The sequence below is a fragment of the Anomaloglossus baeobatrachus genome, chromosome 9 (genome assembly GCF_048569485.1).
Source record: "Anomaloglossus baeobatrachus isolate aAnoBae1 chromosome 9, aAnoBae1.hap1, whole genome shotgun sequence".
Classification (NCBI taxonomy): Eukaryota; Metazoa; Chordata; class Amphibia; order Anura; family Aromobatidae; genus Anomaloglossus; species Anomaloglossus baeobatrachus.
The window spans coordinates 28,852,466-28,878,804 of NC_134361.1; the positions used below are offsets into that span (position 1 = coordinate 28,852,466).

Genomic DNA, 26,339 nt, shown 5'->3' on the forward strand with positions numbered 1-26,339 from the left:
CGAGACATAAGAATATGCCATTAACCTGAAAGTATGGGGTTAATCTGCAGGTTAATAGCATTCTGGGAGCCCCGCTGCCGGGAGGAAATTAACTTTATTCCTCCCAGCAGCATTCTGCTTCCAATCTTAGGGCCGGCGCCAGGGCAGCTTCAGTCACCTTGGTGTAAAGTAAGCGGTGGCTGTAACCGTGTTATACGGGCAAACGGCGGCCATTGTAGTCGCAGCAGAGGCTTCTTGGCCGCAGCGCAGCCCGATATTAACACCTCGCGCCCCGGTCACCTATCCAGTGAAATAAAACAACAAGAGTCCATTTACTTGCTGACACGTTAATTTGGACACTTGCAGGTTTCTTTTTGTCACCGGAACTTTACTTTTCAGCATCAAACATATATCTTCAACACACAGTATGCGGGCACAGCTTTGAGCCTCGAAGGGGTTTCCAATAGTAATGGTTACTATATGCAATTTGCATGACAACCGTTTCCCTGGTACTTGAGCTTCCTTGAATGCCTCTAAGCCCCTCATCTCCTCTAAGGACGCCATAGTTCACTGGCAGATTCAAAAAGTCCTTTCAGCCCACTTTGTCCCACCCAAAGGGACTTTTACAACAGCACTCGTCTGCCCGGGTTTCTGATCAGGACCTACGCTTCTCCTTTAAGAGCCCATTGACCTTCTGAGGAGATTGTTCGGGTATATTTTAAGGGAAACGGATGCTACTCCGACCGCACGGACTTCACCCACTCGTAGGTTAGGACCCTGCGTAACCGGAGTCAAGAGCTGGCCCGAAGGTCCAACATAATTATGGTTAATGGGCTCCTAGCCGCTGCGTCTCTTGCTGCAGCAGCTACTCATTCCTTTCTCATCATTGGGGACTCTCCTAACCACTTCCTAGTTACTTGCCTTTTTATTAACTACACTCCTCCCTGCAATTAACCCCTTTCTACCCAAAAGGTACCAGGGACGTGATCACTACATCATGGCCCTCTAGTGGCCATACAAAACATCACACAGTTCTTTGTTAAACATAACACAGTACTTTTCTTTGGGAGTGGCTGAGCCATAGACCCCTCTTACAACCTCATTCCTGGTATTGACTGACATCCGCTTCTCACATGCCAAGAGAGTGGGCCACTGAGTAGAAGGAATTATGTTTTAAAGGGTTTTTTCCCCACAGACAAAGCACATTTTAATCAATAGATCTTGGAATTATAATAAGTTTCACAAATGGATGTGATTAAAAAAATATCCCTGTGCTGAGATAATATGTTACCGCTATGTGCTGTGTAACAGTTGAATGTTTAAGTGATGGATGTGTAACAGGGTGAAAATGTACATAAGATAAAGTTGCATGTTTGTTAATGTATTATATATATTTATGCTATAACTTAAATGGCCACTAGGTGTCTCTAGAGGGTAGGCACACTGTTAGACAGTAAGGGGTTACATTAGGTTTCCCTGGTATCGTAGACTGACAGAGACGGTTGAAAATTTCAGTCAAGTTCTGAGGGACTGCGCAAGAGAAAGACGGCTGTTGTTTTCCCGTGTTTGGATTCATAGGATTGCCTGTTTTGTTGTTTTTTTTTCCTTTTGTGGACTGCTTACTCGTTTGTTTTTTTCCTTGGAGCTCCAACTGCCCCTGACGAGGGGAATTCATCTGAGTGAATTTTTCTCCAGAAACTGTTTAGATAAAATCAACTGAGAGTGAATCAGAAGCAGTCTGAGGGGAGGGACGCCATCTTGGGTGAAAGACTTCAGTGAGTAACAATTGACCTGAGACCAAACGGTGTATAATAGTCAGTCAGGGACAGATAGATAGGATAAAGAAAAAGGAAGATTATTCTTCGACACATTATTCACTGAGAATGAGCTGTTTCTTGTTTATCCTGAGGTGTTTGCTCTGAACTGGAAGTTATTAGAGGTTAAGCTGTGTTGTGCTGATAATAACAGACTATTCTGCCTTTGCTTCATCACACTGTCTGGGGGCAGTGAGGTAAAGAATATTAAATAGAGGTACATGTAGAGGTAGAGGTACAAAGGTACATGTACATATATTTGCTTGTTGCTGACTGTATATGGGAAGGTGGCCGGGTACCCTGATTGAATTGTAAACATAAGGGGAGATGGTTGTAAGATTATATCCTTGGAGGGATCATGTGCCATTATCTGTAGTAGTGTACCCGGGTAAGCCCCATCAATAGATAAGGGAGGGAGCGGTATAGTGGGGGAAATATAGTCCAGTTCATCCCTACAGACCGACACTTGAAGTCCTCCGAGTTGCTTAAAATGTTATTATTTATTCCGGGCTGTTGTGGCCCATAAGTTGTAAGAGAACTGTTTTTTTTTTTATAAAGAAAAAAAACTGTTATTCACCATCTTTGTGTCCCTGGGTTTTCCATAGTGCCATCGTATCTTAATAATCATCTACAAATTACGGGTTCTCACTGCGATCCAGAGGGTAGATATGTGATTCTGGAGGGCCAACTGGGGGGATCCCCGCACATACTGGCCAACATTTATGCACCTAATGAAGGGCAGATACGCTTTCTTAAGAAAATACTCGATCTGATAGGCGGACTGGCACCGGCCTCTACGGTGTTGGGGGGAGACTTTAACATCCCTTTTTCGGAGGTGGCCGACAGACTCTCTGTGGGTGGACACCCTCCATCGGGTGCTTTGAAAAATTTGTCCCGGGACTTTCGTAGGCTCATTAGATCAGGGGCTTTATACGACGCTTGGAGGGTGGACCACCCGGGAGAGAAGGCCTTTTCCTTCTACTCGCATCCGCATCAGACGCACACCAGAATAGACTATTTTTTCATTGACTCACAGCTGCTGGGGCGTCTTGAGAGGGTGGAAATGGGATCCATTACGTGGTCAGACCATTCCCCACTCATAATGGACTTCAAGAAAGATGGTCCTCGACCTAGGCCTCAGCATTGGCGCCTTAATGAATCTCTGATCAAAAATCCCGACACTAGGGCCTTTTTAAATAAGCAACTGGTCGAATTCTTTCAGTTGAACACGGGCACGGTCACGTCGCCGGCAACACTCTGGGAAGCTCACAAGGCAGTGATGAGGGGACTATGCATTAGAGAGGGCGCCAGGGCTAAAATGAATGCCACAAGCCAGCGGGACTCTATAACGGCCCATCTTAAGCTACAGGAGGGGAGACTGGCGGCTGCCCCATCACTGACTATTCTTAGGAGAGTCATCAGCCTTAGGGAAAAGTTGAGAGACTTGGCAATTGGCAGAGCAGAAAAATTGCTAACCTTTTCCAAACAAAGATACTATGAAAGGAGTAATAAGGCTCATACCTTACTCGCCAGGCAGCTTAAGGAGCGCGCTACATCCTCATGCCCTCAGGCTCTGCGCGACGAAAAGGGCACTATCCACTATCACCCCGCTTCAATAGCTGACATTTTTTTCAATTACTACAACAAGCTTTATAACCTTCCGGTTCCCCCGGGCATGGCTTCGCGCGGGGCTGGGGCACTTGGGGACTATTTTTCGGCCCTTGAGCTCCCTTCACTGCCTTGCGGAGCAGCCGCGGCTTTGAATGAAGAGATTACTACAGAGGAACTGGAGCAAGTTCTGGAAGCCCTGCCTGGCGGGAAGTCACCGGGCCCGGACGGCTTTACTTATTTTTATTACAAGGTGTTTGCGGCGGAGCTCCTCCCACACATGGCCGCCTTGTTTAACTCTTTCCTTCAGGGTGACCCTATCCCTCCATCCATGCTACACTCCCTTTTAATCCTCCTGCCCAAGCCACCCAGGGACCCATTGGACTGTGCTAATTATAGACCAATAGCCCTTTTGAACTCCGATTTGAAGATGTTCACCAAGCTCTTGGCGGCCAGGCTTAATCGATGGTTGCCCCAACTCGTGCATAAAGACCAGGTGGGTTTTGTCCCTTGCCGTCAGGGGGGGGGACAACACCAGGAAGGTCATAGACCTGGTGGATGTGGCAAATCGGACGAAGCAACAGGCGTTGGTGTTGAGTCTAGATGCAGAGAAGGCTTTTGACCGCCTTGCGTGGCCTTTTCTCTTCAAGACAATGGAGGTCTTTGGGATCTCGGGTGGCTTTATGCGGGCCTTGAAGTCCCTGTATAGCGCTCCTACGGCCTCTATCAAACTCCCCCTCCACATCTCTAAGCCTTTTCTCATCTCCAATGGCACCAGGCAGGGGTGCCCCCTGTCCCCCCTCCTTTTTGCGCTATGCATAGAGCCCCTCGCGGCCTCGGTCAGGAGCAACCCAGACATCTCGGGGGTCCTGGTCAGGAATAAACCGTTTAAAATCTCACTTTTTGCCGACGATGTGCTCATTACACTTACTAACATCCATGTGTCTCTTCCAATTTTAATGTGCACCTTGGGTAGGTACGGGAGCCTTTCGGGGTATAAGATCAACTCTAGCAAAACGGAGGCAATGCCCTTGAATCTCGACCCGGTGGCCCTGGATTACCTGCGTTTGAATTTTAAGTTTCGTTGGAAGACAGATGCGGTCAAGTACCTGGGGGTTAACCTCACATCTACTTATGATTCCCTCTATAACCTTAACTTCCCCCCCCTTTTCCGAGAGCTGAGAACTCTTTTGAGCAAGTGGTTGCCCCTCCCTCTTTCGTGGATGGGGCGCATTGCGGCGGTTAAAATGAGCTTGCTCCCAAAATTATTATATTTCTTTGAAACCCTCCCAGTTAAGGTACCAATAAAGGAGCTGAAGTCCCTTCAGGCGGCTATCCTTAGATTTATTTGGTGTAACAAACGTCATAGGGTGGCCAGGGAGGTGTTGATGGCTCGGAGAAACAGGGGGGGGGCTTTCTGTCCCGGACATCCTAAAATACTATTGGGCGGCCCATCTTAGGAGGATCCTCTGTTGGGTGTCCCTTTGGGCATACAACAGGTGGACTGAGATTGAAAAACTTTGGCTGGCGCCTATACATCCAAACGCGCTCCTGTGGCCCCCGGCCCGGTGTGATTCGCCCCCCCCTCTTCTTGGACCGATGCAGTTCACTAGGGACCTCTGGGCATTTTGCATTAGAAGATTTCCTTTGGCATCCCCCTGCTCCCCTCTGGTGTCCTTCATATACCAACCCTTGCTCCCAAGCAGTCTGGAGTCGGACATGGTGCACCCCTGGCTCAAGGCAGGTCTATTCAGATTTGCAGACATTATAGATGGAAGTACAATGCAGATCCATTCCTTTGAGTACCTTAGAGATAAATTCTCTCTCTCTAATCGAGAGTTTTTCCAATATCTGCAGATCAGAGACTTGGCTGGCTCCTTGTTTGGCAGGGCAGGGGCCTCGATTCCCACAGATTTTGAGAAAATTTGCAGAAGGGGCACTGATACTAAGGGGCTGATTTCGGAAATTTACATTTTGCTTTCTGATTCACGGGAGGGGCCCGAGGGGTCTTTTCCATACATGCGGAAATGGGAGTCTCTATTGGGAAGGCGGATACTTCCTCAGGAATGGGCAGCAATCTGGGGAAACGCCGCCAAGACGTCAATATGCACACTATATAAGGAAAATATCTATAAAATTTTGCTATTTTGGTACCACACTCCAGATTTCCTTCATGGCATAGACCCCTCCATACCGGCTTGTTGCTGGAGATGCGGGGGAGGCAGGGGCACCATTCTGCACATATTCTGGTCCTGTCCAGGGATAGTCCCCTTCTGGGAGCGGGTTAGAGGGTTGATCCATAAAGTACTATATATAGAGGTTGATCTTGATCCCCTGATCTATGTTCTGGGTCTTGGGAATGGGGGATTGGGAAAAACGGCCTCTAAGCTTTTGTCCCACATCCTTACGGCGGCCAGATGCTTAATTGCAAAGAATTGGAGGCAGCCAGGGACACCCTCACTCCAGAGCCTCAAGTATAGATTACTGGACGTTAGACGCATGGAACATCTCACGGCACTATTGCATGACACAGTTGACCGCTTCCAGGCCGTGTGGGCACCATGGGACTACTTTGCGGGACAGGAGGATCTGTGAGACTGAGGCCTATGGGTCCTATGGAAAGAGCATGGACTCTTGAAACCCTTCCCTCTTCCCTCCTATTTCTCCTCTCCCCTCCTAACCCTCCTCACCTGTCCTGTCATTGTTTGTCTAGGTTCGATAAGAATTGTGAATTTTATGTTTTATTTTATGTATGAAAAACGTAAATTGAAAATCTCAATAAAAATTCAAAGTTTAAAAAAAAAAAAAAAAATAATCATAGCGACCGGCATTCAGTCGTTACAGATGCATAAAGAGTTAACACACTGAGCTGCTGTGTGAAATGCTGAGTCCTGGGGAGTGTGGAGTTAGCGATGGGTTCCAACATTCCTGGGATGTGAATGATTGAGCTCATTTGTGCTGTAAAAGCTGAAAAGGATTTGCAGACAGACAGTCCACAAGCAGAAGCAAAGAAGATGCCCAGATAAAAAGCTAAGAAGGGGTGTAAATTTAACAGTTTCTTGGGATCCCCCCAATCGGCATATCCTTCAGAGTATTTTCCAGCTCAGCATTGCTCCCATTCACTTCACTGGAGATCTGATGCTATAATTGTTGCTGTGCAGATAAGCAGATGTAATGTTACAGGGACCTGGCCCAGCAGGAGAGTCCTGGAGGTCGGATCCAGATCTATGTTCATGTTAAAGCCTTTTTTCCGCAATGCTCCGCACCATACAGCACCGGGAATCCCCCTGTATTCTCTACTCGGAGATCTTTTCCTTCTTCCTGATCCTATATGTCATCTTATAATACAAGCGATAATATAGATTCACATCAATGCTTTTGCAGAAAAAAAAAGTCAGGTGTTGATAACCGTCATATTATCTTACCTTTCTATAAAACTAGAAAACATTGAAACAATTTACATTTCCTTATAGACAATCGCCAAAGTCGCGAACAAAAAAATATCACTGTATATGGTCATACAATGTAATATAACGCTATATATATATATATATGATTATACCTGAAGTTCTGTCCAAGGAGGAAAGACGAGGGCTGCACCGTGAGGAGGAACAGATTTCAGGGTTAACTCATGGAAATACGGCTTTGGAGACTTTGGATGATGTGAAGGTTCGGGTCGGACCCTCTTGTGTTGAGGTGGATCTGAATTTCCCCAGCTATCGGTAAAAAGGTGCAGCAAAGGGGACTTCACCAGACTCCATAAATGTCCTAGAGCTGTATCTGGCCCCTTTTGACGATAACCTTTTACTGGCTTTTTTAATTTCCTCCTCCAATTGACATTGTTCCACTGATTCTGGAGCAGTTTTTCTCATTCTTTTATGCCTCTCCGTTCCAATGTTATGCCCCATGTAGTGCCAAAATTCCCTTCAACCATGTGGGTTTGTACCACAGAACTTCTCCCTTTTTTGGGGAGTAGCAACCAGTTTGGTGCTTGTAAAGTGAAGAACACATGCTTTCTTTTAGTTGTCAAAAAATTATCCCTTTTTTGAGATCAGCAATAGCTTTAGTTTTGGGGAAGGGAAGTAGCAATGGCTGCTGGGTGCAGGTCTGTGTGTTATATTAACCCTGTGTAGGATAGAGCTCCCATCAGCAGTAGTACAGTATGGACCATGATAAAGAGGCAGTAGATGTCCAGCTGTGTAGTGGTATTGGCAGCAGCAGTGCAGTATTGAACACAATAGACAGGCTGGAGGCGTCTGGCTGTGTAGTGGTAGTGGCAGCAGTGCAGTATTGAACACAATGGACAGGCTGGAGGTATCTGGCTGTGTAGTGGTATTGGCAGCAGCAGTGCAGTATTGAACACAATGAACAGGCAGGAGGCGTCTGGCTGTGTAGTGGTAGTAGCAGCAGCAGTGCAGTATTGAACACAATGAACAGGTAGGAGGTGTCTGGCTGTGTAGAGGTAGAGGCAGCAGCAGTGTAGTATTGAACACAATGGACAGGCTGGAGGCATCTGGCTGTGTAGAGGTAGAGGCAGCAGCAGTGCAGTATTGAACACAATGGACAGGCTGGAGGTATCTGGCTGTGTAGTGGTATTGGCAGTGTGATGCCCTGGGCAAGCCAGGGGTCACAGGTAACTACATCACCACACCCTACACCCCGGTTAGGTACACCAAAGCTAGACCAGAAACCCTTGTTGCCTTCCTCCAGGGGCTGATGTTCACACCAGGGGGTGGAGCCAGGCGGTTGGTCTCCACCCACCGAGGAGTTCACAGCCCTGGAGGCGGGAAAAGAGTTTAGTTTAGAGGAGAGTTGAGAGTTGAGTAGGAGAGTGAAGGAGTGAAGTGGTAGGAGAGCAAGCAAAAACTGACTGAGAGCGTCCTGGTGTGTGCCCCGGACGGAGACAGCAAGGTTAGCAGGGAGCGGTACCGGAGCGGTACACAAAGTGAGGCCAGCACCATTGGCAGGGGCCTTTCGGATCCCGGCAAGGCTTGGAGTCGCCGTAATTTGCCAAATCCGTCAGTGAAGGGGACCTCCGGGTCTCCAAACAACCAAGTCCCGATTGAAGGCAAAAGTCCAACCGTGTGGGAGAGACACCGCCATCGCCAAGGCACCAGTTTCTCAGGGCCAGCGCCTGCGGGCAAAGACAGGCTCCTCCGGCCCATATCCAAGCCGGGGAGCGGGATACCGGTGGGAACCCATCGCTACCAACCGAAGTACTAGGTGCAGGGAAAGAGACAGTCACCGTTAACTACCGGGGAAAAGCAACAGCAGCCGTCCATGGGAACCGTCTTTCCAGCCGTGTGTTTTACCGTGAACTGTGTCAACGTCTCAGGCTGAGTGAGTACCACAGTGCCGTACGGCACAGCGCTGCCCCCGCGTCCCTGCACCTCATCGGGCCCCATAACCCGCCTGCCATCCTGTCCAACCCCATCACCGGGCCCCGGGACCATCAACCCCCTACCCACGGAGGGGAGGACTAACAACCTAGCTGCTCCAGTCACCGCTCCCGGGATCCCCGTTCAGAGCAGCGGTGGTGTCACTAAAATCACCACAACCGTGGGTGGCGTCACGGACAATCACCAAATTCTCCACCACCAAAACAACCAACCCCTCTTTTCACTCACGGGCGAGGAGCGCCGCTCGAGTCCCCGGGATCCGGCCCATCGCTCGAGCCACCGAGCAGCAGCCGCAGAGCAGCGGCGGCCGGACCCGAGCAGTGGGAGAGCGCAGCGTTGCCATCCTCCTCCCCACCCGCGACAGCAGCAGCAGTGCAGTATTGAACACAATGGACAGGCAGGAGGCGTCTGGCTGTGTAGTGGTAGTAGCAGCAGCAGTGCAGTATTGAACACAATGGACAGGCTGGAGGCATCTGGCTGTGTAGAGGTAGAGGTAGCAGCAGTGCAGTATTGAACACAATGGACAGGCTGGAGGCATCTGGCTGTGTAGTGGTAGTAGCAGCAGCAGTGCAGTATTGAACACAATGGACAGGCTGGAGGCATCTGGCTGTGTAGTGGTAGTAGCAGCAGCAGTGCAGTATTGAACACAATGGACAGGCTGGAGGCATCTGGCTGTGTAGAGGTAGAGGTAGCAGCAGTGCAGTATTGAACACAATGGACACGCAGGAGGCGTCTGGCTGTGTAGTGGTAGTAGCAGCAGCAGCAGTGCAGTATTGAACACAATGGACAGGCTGGAGGCATCTGGCTGTGTAGAGGTAGAGGTAGCAGCAGTGTAGTATTGAACACAATGGACAGGCTGGATGCGTCTGGCTGTGTAGAGGTAGAGGTAGCAGCAGTGCAGTATTGAACACAATGGACAGGCTGGAAGCATCTGGCTGTGTAGTGGTAGAGGCAGCAGCAGTGCAGTATTGAACACAATGAACAGGTAGGAGGCATCTGGCTGTGTAGTGGTAGAGGTAGCAGCAGTGCAGTATTGAACACAATGGACAGGCTGGAGGCATTTCGCTGTGTAGTGGTAGAGGCAGCAGCAGTGCAGTATTGAATACAGTGGACAGGCCAGAGGTGTGTAGAGGCCGCAGCACTGACAGCAATAGTAAAGTATAGAACAAGAAGGAAACACGGTGACCCAGAGGAAGCCATGAGGAGCCTCCCAGTAACACACCTGCGGCTCATGAATAATCTCAGTTTATGGTGTTTTTTCAGAACGATCTGCATATTATTGCCACAATAAAAATATGTTAACAATAAAAACATTTGGATTTACCATACATTTGGGCATCGTGGCTGTAGACTGGGTGTATAAAACATTTCTTTAAATATCCGAGCAAGTGAATGTAGAAAGCCGCTTCTCCACTTACAGTGGCCATGAGACGGTTTCCTTCTTGAGAGGTGTTGGACAAACACCTGAGTGTCTGGGGGCAGCGAGCTTTTGAGCTTTTCCTGTTGGTGACAGCAGGCAACCAAAATTAAATCACTTAACTCCGAAAGTAAAGGGGGCTTTACACGCAATGACATATCTAACGAGATGTCTTCGGGGTCACGGAATTCGTGACGCACATCCAGCGTCGTTAGCGACATTGTTGCATGTAACAGCTACGAGCGAGTGTTAACGATCAAAAATACTCACCTAATCGTTGATCGTTGACACGTCGTTCATTTTCAAAATATCGTTGCTCGTTCTGGACGCAGGTTGTTCGTCGTTCCTGAGGCAGCACATATCGCTATGTGTGACACCCTGGGAACAACGAACAACAGCGAACCTGCGTCCTCCGGCAACGAGGTCGGCGGGTCGTTAATGCGGCTGGTCTCTGCCCCTCCGCTTCTATTGGTCGGCCGCTGTGTGACGTTGCTGTGATGGCGCACGATTCTCCCACTTAACAACGAGGTTGTTCGCCACCCACAGCGACGTCACTAGGAAGGTAAGTATGTGTGACGGGTGTTAGCGATATTGCGCGCCATTGGGCAGCGATTTGCCCATGATACAAAAAAACGACGGGGGCGGGTACGCTCACTAGCGATATCATAGCGTGTAAAGCCCCCTTAAGATTCATGATGCGTATAATATCTCTGTTCCGCCCCCACTTCTTCCCCTAAAAAAGTCAAACTTTGCTAGGCTTGTGTATGATCAGAAAAACATGGCTGCTTAAAGAGCGCCACCTCCGTCCACAGGTTGTTTGCGATATTGCAGCTCATCCTCATTTAGGTTAATGGTACTAAGCTGGAATGTCAAGCACGGCCTGCTGACGGGTGCAGTACTGTCCACCTTAAAAAGTACCAGTTTAGCTAATTAATCAAGGAGCATGTGTTACAGTATGTGCAGGCTCTAAAGCTCCCTGGATCGCTGAATCCAACTATTTTCTGTTTTCCTACGCTTTTCCCATGTTGCAGAGGCAAAGTTGCCTGAACTAGCAGCCAAGGGAAAAGCAATGCAAGTATGCCACTGCTCTGAGCCTTCAGGAGCGCACCGCTGCCAGCAAGCAGGAAGCCAGGAGGAAGGGAAGCGGTGCACTACGGAAGATACAACTTGAGAAAACCCAATTAATAGCTGATAGATGGCAATTCCAAACCTTAGGGCAGCGTTACACGAGGCGATTTATCGTGCGATTGCATGAGCGATCGCACCCGCCCACGTCGTTTGTGCGTCATGGGCAATTTGTTGCCCATGTCACACAAAGTCGTTAAACCCCCATCACACGTACTTACCTCCTGAACGATGTCGCTGTGGGCGGCGAACATCCTCTTCCTGAAAGGGGAGCGACGTTCGGCGTCACAGCGACGTCACACAGCGGCCGGCCAATAGGAGCGGAGGGGCGGAGATGAGCGGGACGTAACATCCCGCCCACCTCCTTCCTTGTGTCGCGGGCGGAGGAGGGGACGCTGCGGTCTCCCACTGCTCGGGTCCGGCTGCTGCTGCTGCTGCTCGGTGGCTCGAGCGATGGGCCGGATCCCGGGGACTCCAGCGGCGCTCCTCGACCGTGAGTGAAAAGGGGTGGTTTTGGTTTTGGGGATATTGTCCGTGACGCCACCCACGGTTGTGGTGATTGTGTGGACATCACTGCTGCTCTGGACGGGGATCCCGGGAGCGGTGACAGGGAGCAGCTTTGGTTGTTAATCCTCCCCTCCGTGGGTAGGGGGTTGGTTGTCCCGGGGCCCGGTGATGGCGTAGGGATGGATGACAGGTGGGTTGTGGGGCCTGATGAGGTGCAGGGTCGCGGGGGCAGCGCTGTGTCGCACGGCAGGGAGGTACTCACTCAGCCCAATGATGATGACACAGTTCACGGTAAAACAAGCGGCTGGATGGACGGGTCCCTCGGACGGCTGCGGTGTTGTTGCTCCCGGCAGGTTAGCGGTGACTGTCTTTTCCCTGCACCTAGTCTGTCTGTACGGTTTCGATGGGTTCCCACCGGTAACCCGCTCCCCGGCTTGGATATGGGCCGGAGGAGCCCCTTTTGCCCGCAGGCGCTGGCCCTGAGAAACGGTTGCCTTGGCGGTGGCGGTGTCTCTCCCACTAGGTTGGACTGTTGCCTTCTGTCGGGACTTGACTGTTTGGAAACCCAGGAGGTCCCCTTCACTAATGGATTCGGCAAATTCACGGCGACTCTTAGCCTTGCCGGGTTCCGAAAGGCCCCTGCCACTGGTGCTGGCTTCTCTTTGTGTACCGGTCCGGTACCGCCGGGCCACCACCCGTCCACGGTCCTTACGGTAGACTCCAATCGGCCACTCCTGCAGACGGTCACCACCGTCTGCCAACCTTGCTGATCCGTCTGGGCCACACACCCGGACCAACTTCAGGCTGTTTTGCTGTCACTGTTCTCTTTCCTTTCCAAACTCTATCTCTCTACTTCACCTCCTTCCACTTCCTCCTCCAAAACTAGACTGACTGTTTTCCCTCCTCCAGGACTGTGAACTCCTTGGTGGGCGGAGACCAACCGCCTGGCTCCACCCCCTGGTGTGGACATCAGCCCCTGGAGGAAGGCAACAAGGGTTTTGTGTTCTGGCTTTGATGTGCCTGCTGGGAGTGTGGGGTGTTGTGGTGTTGTGCTCTGTGGCCCCTGGCTTGTCCAGGGCGACACACTTGCGCATTGCCAGCGGGATGCAGGTAGGCTGTGTTCGTCGTTCCTGAAGTGTCACACGGAGAGATGTGTGGTGCCTCGAGAATGACGAACAACCGGCGTGCAGAAGGGGGAACGACTTAATGAAAATGAACGAGCAACGATAAGGTGAGTATTTTTGCTCGTTCACAGTTGTTCGTAGCTGTCACACGCTATGATATATCAAACGATGCTGGATGTGCGTCACGGAATCCGTGACCCTGACGACATATCACCCGATATATAGTAGCGTGTGGCGCCGGCCTTACACTGAAAATTTGCATATATCCACTTTGTTAAGAGTAAAAAAAAACATTATCCGTAATAAAACTTCAGCAATATGTAAGATTGTAAGTGTCTGTGTTATATAAGAGACTCAGGAAATAAAGAGTGAGAACAAGACAACACAACCATGAACATCATCATGCCACTGCTCATCATTCTGCTCAGCAGCCAGATAGGTAAGTGTGGTAATGTTCTGTGTATACAGGTCATGGTGTAGTAGTGTGAGGAGGAGATGACACTGCTGTGTGCACTGTGCTGTGTATACAGGTCATGGTGTAGTAGTGTGAGGAGGAGGTGACACTGCTGTGTGCACTGTGCTGTGTATACAGGTCATGGTGTAGTAGTGTGAGGAGGAGATGACACTGCTGTGTGCACTGTGCTGTGTATACAGGTCATGGTGTAGTAATGTGAGGAGGAGATGACACTGCTGTGTGCACTGTACTGTGTATACAGGTCATGGTGTAGTAGTGTGAGGAGGAGATGACACTGCTGTGTACACTGTGCTGTGTATATGTGGCGCCCTGGCCTAGCCAGGTCGTCACAGATAACATACAAACACCACCCACCCCCATTAGACAGGGACACCAGCCAAACAAAAATCCTTGTTGCCTCCCTCCAGTGTCTGATGTCCACACCAGGTGGGGCGGAGTCAAGCGGTTGGCCCCACCCACCGAGGAGTTCACAGGCCTGGAGACGGGAAAAGTGACAGAAGTTGAGTGGAGGAGTTTGAAGTGAGAGGAGCAAACACTTGGGTGTCTGGGTTTGTGGCCCAGGCACTGACAGCAAGGTTGTCAGACGGTGGTGGAGCAACGCGGAACCGTAGGACCGGGGACGGGCGACAGCCCGCCGGTACCGACCAGGGAGCGAAGTGAAGCCAGCACACACAGGCAGGGCCATCGGACCCCGACCAGGCTTGGAGCCGCCGACAATAGTCAGATCCGAATGTGACTGGAACCCCAGGGGTTTCACAACAGCAAAAGTCCCGATTGAAGGCAACAGCCCACACCGTGAGGGTATACAGCTTAAGGCTAGAGACCCAAGGGCCAGCGTCTGCGGCCCTGCTCCTATTTTACCTGATGAAAGCAATTCTGCTGAAACGCGTTGTAATAATAGGAGTGCCTAATTAATAAAGTTTAAATAACTATCACCAGCAAATATCCTTATTGCGCTATATATAGACCGAAAGAATTATCCATATACCCCCTCCCTATTGGGAATCGGTAATAGCTGCAAAGGACCTGCTGACATATCAAAAAAACCAGCTGGTAAGCTGGAGGATTGAGGAACAAAAACCTGAATTCCATGGTGCCGGTGGAAATCAGTAGCCGACATTGATACCCTAAATCTGGATTCCTGAAGCCTGGACACAGGATCTGTTCGGAGGAACTCCAGTCTGATAAGCTGACACTGAAGTTGTGCGGGGGCGCACAACCAACAAAGGTGAGCAATTCTAATATTATAAACGTTAAAAAGGATTCCACGGGTGCTTCGCATAGTGCGCTTGTTTTATTATCTATTTACATACAGACACACACACAGCTCTGCTGCCTACAGACAGACACACACAGCTCTGCTGCCTACAGACAGACACACACAGCTCTGCTGCCTACAGACAGACACACACAGCTCTGCTGCCTACAGACAGACACACACAGCTCTGCTGCATGCAGACAGACACACACAGCTCTGCTGCATACAGACACACACACACAGCTCTGCTGCATACAGACACACACACACAGCTCTGCTGCATACATACAGACAGAGACACAGCTCTGCTGCATACAGACACACACAGCTCTGCTGCATACAGACAGACACACACAGCTCTGCTGCATACAGACAGACACACACAGCTCTGCTGCATACAGACACACACAGCTCTGCTGCATACAGACACACACAGCTCTGCTGCATACAGACAGATACACACACAGCTCTGCTGCACATGCGGCTCCTGGGGGGGGGAGCCCATACAGCTCATTGGGGCCCAGAAACCGGGTGGCTGGGAGGGAGTATACAGGTCGAGGGGGGTAGCACTTACCACCCGGTCACGGAGGAGAGGGGGCCCACACAGCGCCAGAGGTCGCTGGCTGGCACTGCGCCTCCTTCATCTGTGGGACTGAGCAGGCCGCGCGGTAGCTCCGCCCACAGATGAAGCTCAAACTAGGAGGACGCTGTGGTCTGCGCGCCTTAATGGGACGGCAGCCGCAGTTTCCTGCCGAGGACTGCGGTCCCCGGAACTCGGCCCCGAGGGCAGGAGAACTGAAGGCGATTGCCCAAAATGCCGCCCGCCTGACACGTGCCGCCCGGGGTGGACCGCCCCCTCCGCCCCCCCTTTGCTACGCCACTGCCCTCTTGTAACTATTTATGAGATAAATTCTTAATAAAGATTTTTGCACTTTTTTCACCAAGAGGATGTCTTTGTACTATCTTAATTACATCATCTGGGTCATTATTCTCCTTTTTTCTCCTATCTTTATACTTTATGTTGTACAGACTTGAATAGTGAGACTGGACTGTGTGGAAGACAGGGTGGTGCTGGGAAACATAGTGGAAGCATTATCGATCATCTAGTACACCACTTGTTCACACTGTTCTGGCTTCAAGAATGGCATCCTGCGCCCCCCATCAAAGTGGGACAGGAAGCAAGGTATTGCACATGAGCCTGTTTGTTGTGCTCCCGCAGAAGGCACAGTTTCACCTGGAACACTGCCTTTTCCTCTGCGTGAACCATCAGCAGCACGTCCATTTTCCATTCCCCTACCGCACACCCTGTGCATTTTAAATGAGGTAGTTGCGATAAATGCCTGGAAACCTTCTGGTATTAACCATTGTAAGCGATTGCCTGCCCACGTGATGGGGGACACTCACTTGGCTGCCTTTCCGAGGTAACACAGGAACACAGTCTTAAAAATCCAAACGGTTTATTAAAAAAAACACCATAAACCGCTTCTCCAAACAAAATCACAAATACAGACGGATTTCAAATCCGTTAAACTCACGGTACTCCCGCTCAGTTCAGATGCCCTTGATCTGAGTGGAGCTCTCTCAGCATCCACTCACTCACGTGTGAAGCCAACCCTCTGCTCCTTCAGACGGGTTCCTGCCAGAGGATTCAGACCTCTCTGAGGTAAACAGCCTCTCTTCCCTCAGAAGCTGTTCCTCATGCAGTGCTTCTCATACACTGCTCCACACACTCTCACTCCATGTGCCAAACAAGCTAATTAACACCTGTCAGACACACCCATAGGCAGGGGTATGTGGATGGCGAGTCCCACCCATCCATAATCCTGGCCCATTTAAAACTATAGAAAATGCCTGTGGCACTACAAGTACCAGCATGGAGTTCCAGAATCACACCACTTCTGTGGTACATACCGACCATTCACAATCAGGCCGGTCACCTTGTCACACCATGAAAATAATATATGTAACCCTGAAAAGGACTTTTGGTTTTAAGTTGCACTAGTAGTATAAATATAGAACTGTTTTACAGTAAACCCTGCCTATATGCCTGCTCTAATCGCAAACTATCCCTCCTAAAGCAGCTATCCCTACAGTGACTGCAGGTAACAGCGGTGTTACTACAAGAGAGAACAGTATTTAGTCCTGAAAGTGACTTTTAGTTTTAGGTTTCAGCAGCTGTATAAGTATAGAAGGACTTATTTGCCCTGCCTATATGCCTGCTCTAATCCCACACTGTCCCTCCTTCAGCACAGCTATATCTACCTACTGTGATAGCAGGTAACAGCCGTGTTACTACGAGAAAGAACAGTATTTAGCGCTGAAAAGGACGTTTTGTTTTAGTTTTCCACAGCAGAATAAGTATAGAAGGACTCTACTCTATGCTCTCCCTCCTGGATCAACTCTTCCTGAAGTGAAGTATGCCGAGCATCATGCCCCCAGGTTTTATATAAGACTCAATGATGAAGTGCGGTCGGCCAATCACAGAAATGCTAGTAGCGAACATGGCTACAGCATTACGGTGTCTGGCAACCAGTCCCCGCATGCTAATTGGCAGTCTAACAGCTGTGAAACATGTGGGGCGGGTAGTCGAGAATGGCGCTTGAATATCAGCGATCTTTGATGAAGCACCAAACATGCCCGATAACCTTAATACTCGACTGAGTATCGAGCTGTGGTGAGCACGCTCGTACATCACTAATCGTAATCACTGGGTCTCACATAATGTCATGATGCTGAGGCTCCTTATCGGCTTAAGATGGCGTTGAAGAGACCATAATGGTGACTGGACAGAAGAAGGTGACCATACAGTAAAGAGGCTGATAGACAATATTGGTAACCGGATAGATGATGACCAGACAGTAGTGAAGCTGAAGGACAATATTGGTGACTAGATAGAAGAAGGTGACCATACAGTAGTGAGGCTGAAGGACAATATTGGTAACTGGAAAGAAGGTGACAATACAGTAGCATGGCTGAAGGACAATATTGGTAACTGGACAGAAGAAGGTGAACATACAGTAGTGAGGCTGAAGGACAATATTGGTGACCGGACAGAAGGTGACCATACAGTAGCATGGCTGCAGGACAATATTGGTGACCAGACAGAAGAAGGTGACCATACAGACGTGAGGCTGAAGGACAATATTGGTAACTGGAAAGAAGAAGGTGACAATACAGTAGCGAGGCTAAAGGATAATATTGGAGACCGGCGCAAAGAAGGTGACCATACAGTAGCGAAGCTGAAGGACAATATTAGTGACCAGACTGAAGAAGGTGACCATACAGTAGTGAGCCTGAAGGGCAATATTGGTGACCGGAAAGAAGAAGGTGACCATACAGTAGGAAGGTTGAAGGACAAGTGACGGCCTTGTGAGTATAATTTATTTTTCATTTTGTTTAACCTGCATTTACGTCTGGAGAAAACTCATATAGAGTATAAGAAGGCACATTTGGTTTTTAAAGGATGCAACCGGCAATGTGGCAGATGGCCGGTATGTGTCACAGAGGTGGAAATCCTCTGCGATCTGAACCTGGAATGTTTCTCTGGAACTTGTAGTTCCATGAGGATTGTTGTACACATTCAGGGCTGGATTCATGGGATGGTCAGAAGTGATGGGCGGGACAACCATCCACATACCTCCCATACGTAGGTGTGTCTCAGGGGATTTAATGGAGTTGTCGTTTGTCACATGATCTCCGTGTGCTGGTGGGAGCCATCTTGGTTGGAGCACATGAGCAGGAGATCCTGTGCATACAGAGCTAGTGAGGGCTCTGAAATGTCAGGGAGCTGCAGAATCCACTGAGGCTTTGAGGAATTGGAACATGTACAAGGGCCGGGATGGTGAGCCCAGTGTGAGAGTCTCCCTGGACTGGATGGAGGCAGATTGGCAGCCTGGAAACCTACTGGCAGGTAACACCCCAGAAAGGGGGGACTTTACTGGCTGATGCCAGAGAATGAACTGTATGAACAATCGGCAGTTTAAACAGACCGTGAGACGTTGTCCTGCGGGAGAGTGGCTGTGGCCCATTACACTGCGTGGTTTATGAGGATGTGAATAAATCACCGAGATTGTTTAAGTGACAAAGTGCTCGTGTGTGGCTTGATCCCGCTGCCAGACGTGTGCCCCAAGACGTTCAGGGCCCAGGTCGTCAAAGTTTACATTGAATAAATTTAATTTTTGTTGCCTAGATTCTTATACTTAACTGTCTCTGGTGCTGCTGTCACACTTGCTTTCGAGTCCACAGTCAGTGCAGTGAATATTCATGAGTATAATGAGCAGGCCCGGAAGCACCAGCAGAGGCAGAGACAGCAGCACCAGAGACAGGTAAGTATAAAAATACATTTATTTCTCAGTGACCTGTGTTTCCTCCAGTACATGTCACACGGATCACATCAGTGTGCGGTCTGTGTGACGCCTGTGCTGCTGGCAGAAAACGGACATGTAGACGTCTGGAACCATGTGTCCGTGCTCCACATAGATACATAATCCGTATCAAAACACACATGTGTGTGCAAGCCCATTGATTTTAATGGTTTCACGTGTGTCCGTGTCTCTAGAATGAGTGAAAACGAACGTCACATGTACCGGAGACATGTATGTGCGAAGGAGGCCTTACAGCCATTACCAAAGAGCAGCTCACACTATGATATAGCTGTCAAATGTCTCCTATGTTGTTCTTTTCCCTTCATGCTGCTGTATTGTAACAGTGGTAACCTGCAGCTTCATCCCCCTCCTCCCCCTCCAGTCTAAAACAACTCTCCACATCTGAGGATTCTGATATCATTAGATAGTAAATTAAAATATAATAATATGTAAGGATTACCTAAAGATTATCACTGTGAAATGGAGAAGTGGTTTACGAAACTGCCACTGTGGAGAAACAGTGACGCCTAATAAAATATTGACTCCAGATCTTTCCCTCAGTTTCACAGTTAATTTTAATGAAGAAGTGCACATTAATTATTACACTGAGCAGATTAATTACTACATCTATTATTGAGCAATAACCAGCGCAGCTTGTGGATCCTGATCATTGTCATAGATCTAGATGGTCACTCCCCAGAATCTATGAACCCATGGAGTGAGGTGACTGCAATCTATACAAGAAGATCACACCAAGGAGATCGAAGGAGAAAAGGGAGAAAAATATGAATACAAGATACACGGCCATTATTTTATGTATTTACCTAAGCATTCATATAGGTAAGAAATCTATGTATACAGGTCATGGTGTAGTAGTGTGAGGAGGAGGTGACACTGCTGTGTGCACTGTGCTGTGTATACAGGTCATGGTGTAGTAGTGTGAGGAGGAGGTGACACTGCTGTGTGCACTGTGCTGTGTATACAGGTCATGGTGTAGTAGTGTGAGGAGGAGGTGACACTGCTGTGTGCACTGTGCTGTGTATACAGGTCATGGTGTAGTAGTATGAGGAGGAGATGACACTGCTGTGTGCACTGTGCTGTGTATACAGGTCATGGTGTAGTAGTGTGAGGAGGAGATGACACTGCTGTGTGCACTGTGCTGTGTATACATGTCATGGTGTAGTAGTATGAGGAGGAGATGACACTGCTATGTGCATTGTGCTGTGTATACAGGTCATGGTGTAGTAATGTGAGGAGGAGATGACACTGCTGTGTGCACTGTGCTGTGTATACAGGTCATGGTGTAGTAGTGTGAGGAGGAGATGACACTGCTGTGTGCACTGTACTGTGTATACAGGTCATGGTATAGTAGTGTGAGGAGGAGGTGACACTGCTGTGTGCACTGTGCTGTGTATACAGGTCATGGTGTAGTAGTATGAGGAGGAGATGACACTGCTATGTGCATTGTGCTGTGTATACAGGTCATGGAGTAGTAGCATGAGGAGGAGATGACACTGCTGTGTGCACTGTGCTGTGTATACAGGTCATGGTGTAGTAGTGTGAGGAGGAGGTGACACTGCTGTGTGCACTGTGCTGTGTATACAGGTCATGGTGTAGTAGTATGAGGAGGAGATGACACTGCTGTGTGCACTGTGCTGTGTGTACAGGTCATGGAGTAGTAGTATGAGGAGGAGATGACACTGCTGTGTGCACTGTGCTGTGTATACAGGTCATGGTATAGTAGTGTGAGGAGGAGATGACACTGCTATGTGCATTGTGCTGTGTATACAGGTAATGGAGTAGTAGTGTGAGGAGGAGGTGACACTGCTGTGTGCACTGTGCTGTGTATACATGTCATGGTGTAGTAGTGTGAGGAGGAGATGACACTGCTGTGTGCACTGTGCTGTGTATACAGGTCATGGTGTAGTAGTGTGAGGAGGAGATGACACTGCTGTGTGTACTGTGCTGTGTATACAGGTCATGGTGTAGTAGTGTGAGGAGGAGATGACACTGCTGTGTGCACTGTGCTGTGTATACAGGTCCTGGTGTAGTAGTGTGAGGAGGAGATGACACTGCTGTGTGTACTGTGCTGTGTATACAGGTCATGGTGTAGTAGTGTGAGGAGGAGGTGACACTGCTGTGTGCACTGTGCTGTGTATACAGGTCATGGTGTAGTAGTGTGAGGAGGAGATGACACTGCTGTGTGCACTGTGCTGTGTATACAGGTCATGATGTAGTAGTGTGAGGAGGAGATGACACTGCTGTGTGCACTGTGCTGTGTATACAGGTCATGATGTAGTAGTGTGAGGAGGAGATGACACTGCTGTGTGCACTGTGCTGCGTATACATGTCATGGTGTAGTATTGTGAGGAGGAGGTGACAATACTGTGTGCACTGTGCTGCGTATACATGTCATGGTGTAGTAGTGTGAGGAGGAGGTGACACTGCTGTGTGCACTGTGCTGCGTATACATGTCATGGTGTAGTATTGTGAGGAGGAGGTGACACTGCTGTGTGCACTGTGCTGTGTATACAGGTCATGGTGTAGTAGTGTGAGGAGGAGATGACACTGCTGTGTGCACTGTGCTGTGTATACAGGTCATGGTGTAGTAGTGTGAGGAGATGACACTGCTGTGTGCACTGTGCTGCGTATACAGGTCATGGTGTAGTAGTGTGAGGAGGAGATGACACTGCTGTGTGCACTGTGCTGTGTATACAGGTCATGGTGTAGTATTGTGAGGATGAGGTGACACTGCTGTGTGCACTGTGCTGTGTATACATGTCATGGTGTAGTAGTGTGAGGAGGAGGTGACACTGCTGTGTGTACTGTGCTGTGTATACAGGTCATGGTGTAGTGTGAGGAGGAGATGACACTGCTGTGTGCACTGTGCTGTGTATACAGGTCATGGTATAGTAGTGTGAGGAGGAGGTGACACTGCTGTGTGCACTGTGCTGTGTATACAGGTCATGGTGTAGTAGTGTGAGGAGGAGATGACACTGCTGTGTGCACTGTGCTGTGTATACAGGTCATGGTGTAGTAGTGTGAGGAGGAGATGACACTGCTGTGTGCACTGTGCTGTGTATACAGGTCATGGTGTAGTAGTGTGAGGAGGAGGTGACACTGCTGTGTGCACTGTGCTGTGTATACAGGTCATGGTGTAGTAGTATGAGGAGGAGGTGACACTGCTGTGTGCACTGTGCTGTGTATACAGGTCATGGTGTAGTAGTATGAGGAGGAGATGACACTGCTGTGTGCACTGTGCTGTGTATACAGGTCATGGTGTAGTAGTGTGAGGAGGAGATGACACTGCTGTGTGCACTGTGCTGTGTATACAGGTCCTGGTGTAGTAGTGTGAGGAGGAGATGACACTGCTGTGTACACGCCATGTTGTCCTGTAGTAATGATGATGGTATCTTTTGTAGGTGACACTCTGATTTGTGCTCAATGTACCCCGGAGACCTGTGAGAAGTGGCAGCCGTTCACATGCCCCAGCCCCTATGACATGTGTCAGATGTGGAAGGCCGCTCATAGTAAGTATACTGTATATTGTAGATAATGTAGATGCAGCTACATCCAGAGGACCTGCCCCTTCCCGCCATGTGAGGCCTCCACAGATGGATGTTTGCTGTATTATACAGCAGGCTCCTATCTATTATTACCACAGTCCAGGATAGCTTTCATGGCGACACAATGGTCAACAGCAACTGCTGTGTGTATGTGGCCATGATGTGACGGCAGGTGCTGATGGGCTGTCATGGTGTCTTACTGAAGATCCTATGAAGTCTGAGTTCTACCTATCACATAGGAGATGCAGAAAATCAGCCATAGCCACTTAGGGCACTCTAACCAGAAGCATTTATCACATACCCATGGGACCTTTGTCCTCCATTGTTTATAGCTATAAGACCATTAGCAGGAAGAGCTCGAATGGTGCTGCTATTGAATTCACTTGCCATGTTACATTGCGCTGCTGCTTTTACAGTGAAGAATCCTCCATAGTGTCACTGCTTTTACAGTAAAGAATCTGATTCCCTGTTGATATATCAACCTTATTTCTTCCCTACGGACAGTGACATGAATATTAACCCTAGAACGCGCAACCATAGAAATCTACCCTAGAAAACAAGTAACCTAGCAGGCCTGCGAGGCCCCAGATATGTGTTCTAGGGTTAAAACTGTTCCTAGTTGACTCTTATGGCTGGGAGAAACAAGGGATGATGACCATTGGTATGGAGTCCTTTAGCAGTCCTGCTTCTAGATAGGCGATAAGTGCTTCTGGCTAGAGGATCGCTCTACGCGCTCAGTGGTTTGTTTTTCTTTTTTAAATACTTGTATAATACTGATTTTAGCTGAGCCTTTCAGGAGACCAGCTAAAGGATGAAGGAGCTCAGGAGTCCAAGTGTACTCAGTCCTTGCCCACCCGAACTGATTGACTGCTGCAGGTTGTACTGAGTAAAGTGAGATCTCAGCAGCTGTTGTGAGGAGGGACACTGAGGAGCTGTCAATCAGGTGAAGTGAAATTTCATCAGTAACAGGGAGGAGGTACACTGAGCAGCTGTCTATCAGGCTAGGTGAAGTTTCATCAATAACAGGGAGGAGGTACACTGAGGAGCTGTCAATCAGGCTAGGTGACGTTTCAGCAGTAACAAGGAGGAGGGACACTGAGGAGCTGTCAATCAGGCTAGGTGAAGTTCAGCAGTAGCAGAGAGCAGAGACAGTGTGGAGCTGTTTGTTAGGCTACATCTAAATTAAATAGCAGGGAGGAGGAACACTGAGGATCTGTTAGGCTATTTTGAGATTCAGCAACGGGATGGAGTAGAGAGAACTATGGAGCTGTAAATCTCACTAGGTATAGATTCAGCATCAGGGAGGAGGAACAGTGAGAGATATCAATCAGGCTAGGTGGAGATTCAGCAACAGCGAGGAGGGACACTGAGGGGCTCTCAATCCCACTAGGTATAGCTTTAGCAGCAGGGAGGAGGGACACTGAGGAGCTCTCAATCTGACTAGGTATAGCTTTAGCAGCAGGAAGAAGGGACAGTGAGAGATATCAATCAGGCAAGCAGAGATTCAACAGCAGGGAGGAAGGACACTGAGGATTTGTTAATCTCACTAGGTGGAGATTCAGCATCAGGGAGGAGTGACACTGAGAATCTGTCAAATAGGATAAGTGGAGATTTAGCAGACAGGGTAAGAAACACTGAGGAGCTGTCATACAGTAGATAGTCTAGAGTAGCAGGGAGGAAAGACTCACAGGAGCTTACAATAAGGCAAGGTGGAGGTTCAGCACATGGAAGGAGGGACACTGAGGAGCTGACAATCAGTCTAGATAGCGAGAGCAGTAGCAGGGAGGAAAGACACAAAGGAGCTTACAATAAGAGAAGGCGGAGATTTAGCGGTAGGGAAGAGGGACACTGAGGAGCTGTCATTCAGTCTAGATAGAGAGCGCAGTAGCAGGGAGGAAAGACTCACAGGAGCTTACAATAAGGGAAGGTGGAGGTTCAGCAGTAGGGAGGAGGGACACTGAGGAGCTGTCAATCAGGCTTCATGTAGATTCAGCAGCAGAGAGGAGGGAATTGAGCAGCTGTGATCACGCTCGGTAGGTGGAGATTCAGCAGCAGGAGGGAAGGCAATGAGAAACGTTCAATCAGGCTAGGTGGGCACAGAATGAGGTTAAACTTTCAAAAAGCATTATACGGCCATTCTTACATGAATTTTCACAATACGTACTCCAGTCTAATCAGGTCTAAGAGATCTATTTACTAATGTAAGACGTTTGTGGTGACAGATCTGCTTTATGCTCTAACAAACATCTTGTTCCTTTGATCCATCACTGACGTACCTGAAATCTCTGTTGCAGAATATTACCGGCGGTGCGGACCCAGTTATCAGTGCAACTCCAACGGTTTTAATTGCTGCAAAACCGATCTCTGCAACTCGGCAACTAGTCCCAGGATGTCCATGATTGTTGGGGTAACGGTCCCGGTGGTCCTGTGGATGGCGAAGGTCTACTGATCAAAATGTATACAGAGCGAAGCGTCGGGGTGTGATGTATTGTTATATTCCTATGTCACTTTCTACAGAAGGACTAGACATCTGTTCTCTGTACATTTCTATAAGTGCTGGTGTCCGTCACTCAGGAAAACCTGGAAATTTGGAGTTTAATTCTGTTTGTAATGTTATTAAGTTGCAAATACAAAGTGTGAAATGCGGCCAATGAAAACTATAACGTCTGCTGCAGATGGAAAATAGCCAGACTGTTCTCTTATTTCATGCAGCACTAATGCCTTAAACTCAACCTAGGATTATTAACGAGCTGCTCGGAGTTTGTTATTCCGGTAGCCTTCTCACATTTTCTATGGACTCTCTCCTAGTTTCCAAAACTAGCTACTCATACTTACTTTAACCACTAATATCCTTATTTACTCTAAACAATTACCCCCATAAAAAACTAACTATATTTACCGTGTCAGATGAATTCAGGATGGAGGGCTTACTTACTCACCAGTCCTGGACTGGCCTGTGCAAGTAGCGGCTTCCATCCTGATCCACTGGAGGGATGTTGACTTCCGGCTCGAAGGACCAAAATGTTAGAAAAATAAACTCTCAGTGATTTGGAGTCATCTGAAACGGCTTTATTTAAGCTTCAAAGGTGACAATATGAAATTGTTTGACATACAATGGAGACCGGAAAATTTATAGACGGTTGTTATCTGATGACATTTATGCGGGCTTTACACGAGATGACCGATCGTGCGATGCATCGTTGGGGTCACGGTACACGATGTCGTCTTGTGTGACACCTCCTAGCGACGCAGTATAGCTCACAAATCGTGAGTCGTGTACTCGTCGCTAGGTTTCATAAAATTGTTTATTAAACATGGCCCCGCTGGTTCATCGTTTCCGTGGCAGCACACGTTGCTCCGTGTGACACTACGGGAACGATGAACACAGCTTACTTGCTTCCCGCGGCACCCGCTGGCTATGTGAAAGCAAGGAAGTGGGCGGGATGTTTACGTCCCGCTCATCTCCGCCCCTCCGCTTCTATTGGCCGGCGGCTGTGTGACGTCGCCGTAACGCTGAACGTCCCTCCCACTGCAGGAAGTGGATGTTCACCGCCCACAGCGAGGTCGCTCAGCAGGTAAGTACGTGTGACGGCGCTTTAACGTCTTTGTGCGACATGGGCAGCGATGTGCCCGTGACGCACAAACGACGGGGACGGGTGCGATCGATCGTGAAATCGCACGATCGGTCGTCTTGTGTAAAGCC

The 26,339-nt window shown here is 49.0% G+C and overlaps 1 long non-coding RNA gene across 1 annotated transcript; it reads left to right on the forward strand.

Annotated features, from left to right (window-relative positions):
• Positions 1-19,750: 19,750 nt before the first annotated feature.
• LOC142250359 (uncharacterized) lies at positions 19,751-25,319 on the forward strand. Its single transcript, XR_012725177.1, has 3 exons — positions 19,751-19,910; positions 22,493-22,600; positions 24,931-25,319. It is a non-coding gene; the product is annotated as an uncharacterized LOC142250359 (long non-coding RNA).
• Positions 25,320-26,339: the final 1,020 nt, after the last annotated feature.